General features: G+C 38.2%; 1 long non-coding RNA gene across 1 annotated transcript in view; it reads left to right on the plus strand.

Annotated features, from left to right (window-relative positions):
- LOC143275633 (uncharacterized) overlaps positions 1-9,950 on the plus strand; it is a 227,194-nt gene that overhangs the window by 145,526 nt on the left and 71,718 nt on the right. The gene's annotated exons all lie outside the window — the stretch shown is intronic.

Genomic DNA, 9,950 nt, shown 5'->3' on the forward strand with positions numbered 1-9,950 from the left:
ACACACACAAAACCAACAACAACTCGTGTTGAACTTTGGAGATCCACGAACGATCCGATAACTCCTGCTGTCTTACGGTTGTCCTGATTGATTTTCACTGCGGATTATCTCCACCTCCTTGCGCAGGGAGAAGTCATGGAAACATGAGAACCTGAAACACGGTGAAGATTCCATTGTAGTCTCTTAACTCACTCAGTACGGCCAGTCCAGTCCTCTCTTCTCCTCTACACAGACCCCTCGGATGTCCAGTGGGTGTCTGAATGACCCAACCTTTAGCTTCCGTCGTCAGAATTGTGGTATTCTTTGTCAACATTCACCTCTTCAGTATAAGAGCCTTCCCGCTTGCAATATTTTGATGATGGTAACTGGGGTGAAACGCTGTTAACGTCGTCTCTTTCGCCGTTCGTATGGAGAGAGTTAAAGTCAGGGAGCTATCTTTTTCTTTTTATTATTATCCATATTATTGTTATTATTATTATTATTGTTATACGGCACAACTTAGCGTGTTTCACATGGAGAGGTGCATGCAAATCAAACCATTATCATGTTAATGATGATGATCATGTTGACAAATGGTGGTGGTGATAATAACGATGATGATGATGTGGATGATAATGGTGATGAAATTGATGGTGATGATGATAATGACGATGTTGATGATAATGGTAACGATGATGATGATAACGACGATGATGGTGATAATGATGATGATGGCGATGATAATGATAACGACGATGGTGATAATGATGATGATGACTACGATGATAATAACGATAATAGTGATGATGAAGAAAGGTAATGTCCAAATTTAGCAACCTAAGTTCCTGGAGCTTATTGCACGATATATTTCGTGTATTTTGCAATGCAGACATGAAGTATAACATGATGTAAATAACAATGATTTTACCTTTGCCATCCTCTCGAAGTCGGTAAATGTTGTGTAAATTGCCTGAAAAACCACCGTCATAACCCAATACGAACCTGATAACGACATCACACGCTTTCTTGCAATTGCAATTTTGGCGGCTGTACAGGAAAGTGTATATGTCGTGATCAGGTTATTAAGGGGTTATGACGGTGATTTTTCAGGAAATTTCTCCACAGTTTACCTACTGATATTGGGTGACAAAGGTAAAATCATTGATATATATGTTACACTTCATGCCTGCATTGCAACGTACGCGAAATATACAGTGCACATAGCTCCAGGATCTGGATCTGGATCTGGATGCATACATCGCAGGAGCCAATCATCGGCAATGAACGCGACGGAACAGGGAGAACGCAAAAATAGTATAATAGGCCACCACACTGACCTAACAGGTCTTTCCTACAGGTTCAGGTCTGAATGAGTCTGGATCTGGATCTGTACGTCGCCGAACCAATTTTGATTATATTACGACGGAAAAACAGGGAGACCGCAGCAAAAAAAAACCCAAAAACAACAACAAAAACCAAAAAAACAAAACAATCCAAAACAACCCTCCCCCCAAAAAACAACAACAACAACAACAACAAAAAACAAAAAAACCCAAAAAACAAATCTTTTAAGGACCAGCTAGGTGTGGAGCTGCCGGATCGCTACTGCTTTTCGTTTTGCACATACAGACAAGCCTGTACATTACGGGCCCTGACCCTACAGAAGGTAGTGCCAAGCCCACAAAATCAAACAACAACAAGAGGCAAAGCCTTCAAGACTCACTTGTGCTTCACGCTTTATCCTGTAAAGGAATCATTAGGTGGGGGGAAAAAAAGAGATTTAAAAAATGGTTGAAAAGTGCTCTGTATTAAATATGATGGATAAGCTTGGGAGAAGAAAAAAAAAGAAAAGAAAAAAATGTAATGTTTAAGATGAGAAAGATCAGTTTAAAGCAAATTAAGTCCCCCAGCATTAATTACAGAGTAATTTCCCTTTTTTTACTATCTGCACCAAAACGTTTGCAAAATAAATAAAACTTCCATGCTTAGCAAAAGAAGTTCCTGTTTGAACAAAAAATGATATTAATGACTGCTCTTGTTGTTGTGTCAGAATATCAGATCAAAGTGCCAAGTTTAGAGAATACAAAAAATATAAATATGACAGTAAATGCAGCTTGCATGTAATAAGGCTTCATTTTTTAATTTTTTTGTGCCCATCCCAGAGGTGCAATATTGTTTTAAACAAGATGACTGGAAAGAACTGAATTTTTCCTCTTTTTATGCCTAATTTGGTGTCAACTGACAAAGTATTTGCAGAGAAAATGTCAATGTTAAAGTTTACCACGGACACACAGACACAGACACAGACAACCGAACACCGGGTTAAGACATAGACTCACCACCCACCCCCATCCTTTCCCCACCTACCTAGCCTGACAAACTAATGTGCAGTATGAGTTTTAGTGGGGGGGGACGGGGGCTGCAGAACTGCCCACTGCTGCTGTAAATGCGGCGACAGTACTGGCCTGGACTGTTGTTTCTTCCAGGTGGTTTCACAACAAAGGTATCTACAGGTTTAAAAACTGGTTAAAATCTCTTCTGCTGTCTAGATGCTTAGGAGGCAGGCGATGTTAAATCTGTCAAGCGCTGATGTAAATGCGCTGGCAGAGCCTGCTCTGACGATGTCCTCCTCCAGGTGGTTCCAGTCCATCACTGTCTGCACGAAGAAGGAATGTGCGTACAGGAATTTTATAGTAGTAGTAGTTGTTGTAGTAGTAGTAGTAGTGTAGGGACTGGCATTTGACTGCCTAGGCCTCACGGCCTTTTTTTTTTTATGTCCCCTTCAATATCGGTCTCCTTTTATTTGTGGGATACATATATGTTTTCTTTTACATGTTCTGTAAATCACTCATCAAAGTCAGTAAATTTTTTCTTTTAAATTGATGTTCATGTCAAGCAGATTTTTGAACACATTAGTATTTTGTGCAAGTTTAGTTTCCAATGGTAGTGCATTCCATATATGTGCCATTCTATTAGCTGATGAATTTTTCCTTTGGTTAGTATTACAGTGCTCTTTACAAGTTTTCATCATTGAATTTCTTGTATTCTCATAATCTGACATTCTAAAAATATTATTGACATTGACTTCATTATAGCAATTTAACATTTTGTATGTTTCTATTAAATCCCCTCATAGCCTTCTTCCCTTTTGGCTGCTAAAGTTGGACATCACCGCATAATGATGATGATAATGATGATGATGATGATGATGAAGTACCTGCAGAATTTACTGTCGGTCCAACAGCGAGCACACCAACTGTTACATTCCTTGAGATTTTTCTGGTCCATCTGCGTGGACAGCCTGCACTCTCTCTCGTGAATCTGACCCGACACCAAGCGTGACGTCGCCAACACCACCAGAACGAGGCTCTGACGTAAATGAATTTGACGTCGTGATGTCATAGCTGTTTCATTTAGACAAAAAGAAAGAAAAAAAGAAAAAAGTGAGTTTAGTTTGACATAGTTTTTCGAATGAATGGCTTTTGGAGGGAAAATAGATGCTGCTGCAAAAGCCATTAGCACCAAAAACGAGTCTTTGAAGTAAAGTAATTGAACTTGACAGCGTGATGTCATGGCTGTTTCATTAAGTTGATAACGATAATGATCACGATCTTTTATTCAGATTAAGGCCAAAGCCCCTTACTGAAGGGGGTCATACAAGAAAATAAATAAAGAAAATGACTTGACACGATAAACCAACATCACAAAACAACCAAAAGTAGCTAATACAATACTCCACAACATTCACAAAATAACGGGGGGGAGGGGGGGGGGGGGGGGGGGGGGGGGGGGCCGTGGGGGGAGGGGGGGGGGGGAGGGGGGGAGCTGTAAAAGCTGTTATCGCCAGAACGAGTCTATGCGTAATTTAATCTTTGACATCGAGATGTTTGGCTGTTACATTTATTTAAAAAAAAAGAAAAAAAAAAAGAAGAAGAAGGGAGTTAACTTTGACATACTTTTTCCCATTGAGTGGATTTTGGGGAAACACAACAACAGAAGCTGCTAAAAGCTATAAACCGTTTAACGATATGCTGATTATGGTTTGCAGTGACAAGACAAAAGGTTTTTGTTGTTGTTTTGAATATGATGTTGGTTCCGGTGCAAAATAATTCACTGAGTTAACTGTCGCAAGTGTCCTAAAATCTGCACCTTTTTAAAAAAATTTAAACCTTTGAACCCATTTAAGGAATGCAGGATAATAAGTAACAGCATTGGTATTTTTCGCCCAAATATAACGTAAACAGCAATTAATTAAGATACGTGAAACCGTTGGTAAAAATATATATAATCATAATGCAGAGTAAGGCGTCTGCTATAAGCCTCGTTGCGGTTTAAAGAATATGGACCAATCAGAAACGAGATTCTTGGAAGATGCGGAGCACTTAAATGGGAGACAAAACAGACGACAGCAACGGACCCATCACCACTCACTCTGCAAGGTACCACTGCTGTCATAAAAAAACAAACCAAAAAAAAACACAAAAAAACACACACACCAAAAAAAAAAAACATCGGCTAATTCTACATACAAATGAACATGATTCGAGCGTTGAATATCACAGGTTAAGGGATGATATGACTGAGACATATAAAATTTTGTATGAAAAGAGCATAACACAAATTCTTTTTACCCTGATGACAGTACTCACACCAGGGGGACACCCATTAAAACTGACAAAAAACATTCACCAAATCAAACCTTTCTTCACACTTTTTTTTTTTTTTTTTTTTTTTTAAGCTGACAGGGTTGTTAACTTGTGGAACAATTTGACCAGTCACATTGTCACTGGAGGAACACTTAACAATTTAAAGAAATCATTAAATACACGCTGGAAGAATCATGGCTTCCAAATTTAATTTCTCCATTGGAAGGATGCCATTGGTAACTGTGCACTCAATTAAGCACTCGTATAAACACGAAAACAGTCAAAGAAAAAAATTTAAGATCAGGCAAAAGTCGGATAAGGCCTAAAAGCCTTGACATTATTGATATGATGTTATATGATATTTTCATGATATGATATAATATGATAATTATCCTCTTTTTACCTATTTCCTTTCCAACTTTCAAACACTCTCTCCGCACACACACGCACACACACACACTTGTCCGTTTACCTTAGTGGAAGTGAGCAACATCCAACTTGAAGTTGTTATCCGTCGTCTTACGTCATATTTGATGACATCATTGCATTTTGACGCATGTGGACAGCACCGGCTGTTCTTGTGCCCACAAACACGGGTTTGAGTCTTCCACAAGACAGATATTCTTTTTAATTTTATATATATTATATATATATATATATATATATATATATATATATATATATTTACTCTCCCCTCTGCTAGACCGTGAGAGCGGTGGTCTGGTTGCTAGTCTTTCGGAAACTATAAATACAGAAACAATCCAAATTGCCACCCCCTTTTTTTCTTTTATTAATTGATTGATTGATTGTTTACCCCCGAAAACGGAGTATGGCTGCCTACATGGCGGGGTAAAAACGGTCATACACGTAAAAGCCTACTCGTGTGCATACGAGTGAACGCAGAAGAAGAAGAAGATTGATTGTTTGATTATATTATTATTATTATCATCATTATTATTATTATTGCAGTTCATGACTTCTCCTTTCTGTTTCAAAGTCTACAGTTTAAGTGAGATATGCGAAACAAAACAACAACGACGACAAAAAAGAAAAAAAAAATAAAGAAGAAGAAGAATAAGAAGGAGAAGAAGAAGGAGATGGAAAGAAAGAAAGAAGAACTCAAAGTTTAAAGTTCAAAATCATTTGAATCCGAAAACCCTATTTGGGCACATGGAAACACAATAAATAAAAGAGAGGAAAAAAACAACAACAAAAACCCAGCAACAAAAAAAACAAAACAGGTTCACATCCTCGGTGCGTGCAATCGCACGACGAAATAGAGAGAGAGAAAAAAAGAAAGAAAGAAAGAAAGAAGAAGGAAGAAAGAAAGAAAGAAAGAAACCCTTAGATGTTCCAAATCTAATTAAATTGAAAATATAGGAGGAGAAGGAGGGTAAACCAAGATGACCGTACCGCTGATTTGCACAAATTTTATCACACACACAAAAAAACAACAACCCCACACATGTTAAGCTTCTGTTCCTCATTCTCAATGTCGTTGTTCCTGATTTCGTCTATGATTTTATTTGGGTCTAATTATACACATACACATGTCTACACACATTGTCAATTTTACCGACGGGCGCAATAGCCAAGTGGTTAAAGCGTTGGACTTTCAATCTGAGGGTCCCGGGTTCGAATCACAGTGACGGCGCCTGGTGGGTAAAGGGTGGAGATTTTTCCGATCTCCCAGGTCAACATATGTGCAGACCTGCTAGTGCCTGAACCCCCTTCGTGTGTATATGCAAGCAGAAGATCAAATACGTACGTTAAAGATCCTGTAATCCATGTCAGCGTTCGGTGGGTTATGGAAACAAGAACATACCCAGCATGCACACTCCCGAAAACGGAGTATGGCTGCCTGCATGGCGGGGTAAAAACGGTCATACACGTAAAAGCCCACTCGTGTGCATACGAGTGAACGCAGAAGAAGAAGTCAATTTTACCACATATACAGGAGTTTTATACTGTGTGGATGGACATGTCACAACGAAGTTTATTCCTAACTCCTTTTGAAATGTAGGCTAAATGAACCGGCTATCAGGCTTTTTGTATATTTTTTAAATTTCTTAATTATTTTTTTAAAAGGCTTAATACGTACATGCATGACCTGATATCAGAACAGTTCAGAGGTGGCAACTGTTGTCCTGACTATTTGGACTTGACTAGAATTTGATTATCGTAGAGAGTGTCTTGCCCAAGTTACACCCCCTCTCTCTCGGCCAAGGGTTTAAAAAGATTTTTATTTATTTATTTATTTTAAGGACAGTTGGCGTTGTGATGGTCTCCAAAGGCCAGCTAGCCCCCCAAAGGCTGCAGCATTAATTAAGAGCCAGTGCAATCTTGCCACCTAATTTCAGAGTCACAGTCCTTCACAAAAAAAGACTAAGCTGAAAATGACTTGCCATTACGTTCAGTTGGAGAAACCGTTGATCATACAGCTCTCACTTTGCTGTTGGCCCAACTGTTAGCTTATGTCAATCTGTCAGTTAACTCTCTCCATACGAACGGCGAAAGAGAAGACGTTAACAGCGTTTCACCCCAATTACCACCATCAAAATATTGCAAGCAGAAGGCTCTTATACGGAAGAGGTGAATGTTGACAAAGAATACCACAATTCTGACGACGGAAGCTAAAGGTTGGGTCACTGAGACACCCACTGGACATCCGAGGGGTCTGTGTAGAGGAGAAGAGAGGACTGGCCGTACTGAGTGAGTTGGCAAGGGCAGGATATGAAGCGCCATAAATCAATCCTACTTCCGCACTCTCTACAAAAATATTAACGAATAATACAGGCTCGATGCGTTATTAAATTTACTTCATCAACAAACAAACGTTGTCCAAGCCGCGCAAAGCTTTGATTAACGTTGATCAAATTGACGCCACCGAGCAGACAAGTAAATTTTCCACCAAAAATAAAAGCGTTAATCGGACTACAACAACAACAATAGCAACAACATGAAAACACAAAGAGAACAAGAGAGGCAAGGCCTTCAAGACTCACTTGTGATACACTTTTTAAAAAAAAATCCAAGCTTTTTATGTATGAGTATAATTTCAAAATGTAATGTTTAAGATGAGAAAGATCAGTTTAAAGCGAATTAAGTCCCCAAGCATTAATTACAGAATAATTTTCCTTTTTTACTATCTGCACCAAAACGTTTGCAAAATAAATAAACTTCCATGCTTAGCAAAAGAAGTTCCTGTTTGAACAAAAAATGATAATAATGACTGCTCTTGTTGTTGAGTCAGAATATCAGATCAAAGTGCCAAGTTTAGAGAATACAAAAAATATAAATATAACAGTAAATGCAGTTTGCATATAATTAGGCTGTTTTTATATATTTTTTTGTGCCCATCCCAGAGGTGCAATATTGTTTTAAACAAGATGACTGGAAAGAACTGAATTTTTCCTATTTTTATGCCAAATTTGGTGTCAACTGACAAAGTATTTGCAGAGAAAATGTCAATGTTAAACTTTACCACGGACACACAGTCACAGACACACGGACACACACACACACACAGACAACCGAACACCGGGTTAAAACATAGACTCACTTTGTTTACACAAGTGAGTCAAAAAACCCCACAAAAAACAAAAAAAAACCAACGATCGCCGCAATGGAGAGGAAAGACAACTACTGTATTCCTGTCAGAGTGCAGGTAAATTCATCAGTTAATTCCCTTCTCCTCTCCCAAGCAGCTTTGCTTGACCACACCCAAATGTTTCTTTGTCTTGTCTGTCTGTTTATAAGTCTCTGTCTATATGTCATTCTCTGTCGGTCTGTCTGTATGTCAGTCTCTGTCTCTGTCTGAATATCAGTCTTTGTTTTTCTCTCTGTTTCTTACGCACGCATGCATACAACACACGCATATTCGCAGAGAGAGAGAGAGAGAGAGAGAGAGAGAGGGGGTGGGGGGGGGGGGGGGGGGGGGGGCGGGATTCAATGTTTTCTTCTTTCTTCTTTCCTTTTGTTTTTAAATATTTGTTTCTTTCTTTCGTTCTTTTATTATCATTATTATTATTATTATTATTATTATTATTATTATTATTATTATTATTATTATTATTATTATTATTATTATTATTATTATCATTATTATTATTATTATTATCATCATCATCATTATTATTATCATTATTATTATTGTTATTGTTGTTGTTATCGTCATCATCATCATTATTATTATTATTATTATTATTATTATCATTATTATTATCATTATTACTATTTGTTATATCGTCGTTTCCGCTATCTGGATTAATCATTTCTTTATTTCTTTTTTTCTTTCTTTCTTTATCTTCTTCCTATCCTCTTCTCTCTTTCTGTTCACCCGTCTGTCTGTCTTTCTTTCTATCTTTTTTCTTTCATTATTTCTTTCTTTGTTTTTTTGTTGTTGTCTTTTTCTCATTTCTTTTTCTCCCTTCCTTCCTTTCTTTCCTTTTGTAATTTTTTTTTTTCATGTTTAGCAAATGTTTCTTTACGCTTTTCTTTCTTTCTTTCTTTCTTTCTTTCTTCTGTCTTCGATTCATTCATTCTTTCTCTCTTTCTTCTGTTTGATATTAATTAATTAATTTATTTATTCTTTCATTCTTTCTTCTGTCTTACATTCATTCGTCCAGTCATCCTTTCTTTCTTTCTTTCTTCTGTTTTCGATTCATTCATTCTTTATCTCTTTCTTCTGTTTGATATTAATTAATTAATTAATTCATTCATTCATTCTCTCTTTCTTCTGTTTTACATTCATTCATCCAGTCATCCTTTCTTTTCTTTCCTTTCTTTCTTTCTTTTTCTTCCCCAAAGACAAACAAACATGAGAGCGATACATCAACGTCAGCTTTTAGAACCAAGACCAAGTTAACGACTTTCAAAGACAAGAGCTTTACAAAGGCTCTAAAAATAGCCTGACCCACTGTCTAACACAAAGAACCTCGTGTCAGTCACGTGGCTGTCGTCTAAGCCAATCAGTGGGCTTACCGAAACGCACTGGGGGGGGGGGGGGGGGGAGGGGGGGGGAGGGGGGGGGGGGGGGGAAGAAAGAAAAAAAAAAAGAAAGAAAAACAAAGCGCACGTAATTCGGTTTCCAACTCTCAAACATTGCACCGCGTAAATCAGGCAAGGGTTTTTGCCTCCATCTGTGTGTGTGTGTGTGTGTGTGTGCGTGCGTGCGTGCGTGCGTGTGTATGTGTGTGTGTGTGTGTGTGTGTGTGTGTGCGTGCGTGCGTGCGTGCCTGCGTACGTGTGTGTGTGTGTGTGTGTGTGTGTGTGTGTGTGTGTGTGTGTGTGTGTGTGTGTGATCAGGTGTGATGGTAATTCGGC

Source organism: Babylonia areolata, chromosome 30, assembly GCF_041734735.1.
Source record: "Babylonia areolata isolate BAREFJ2019XMU chromosome 30, ASM4173473v1, whole genome shotgun sequence".
In the NCBI taxonomy this organism is placed as follows: domain Eukaryota; kingdom Metazoa; phylum Mollusca; class Gastropoda; order Neogastropoda; family Buccinidae; genus Babylonia; species Babylonia areolata.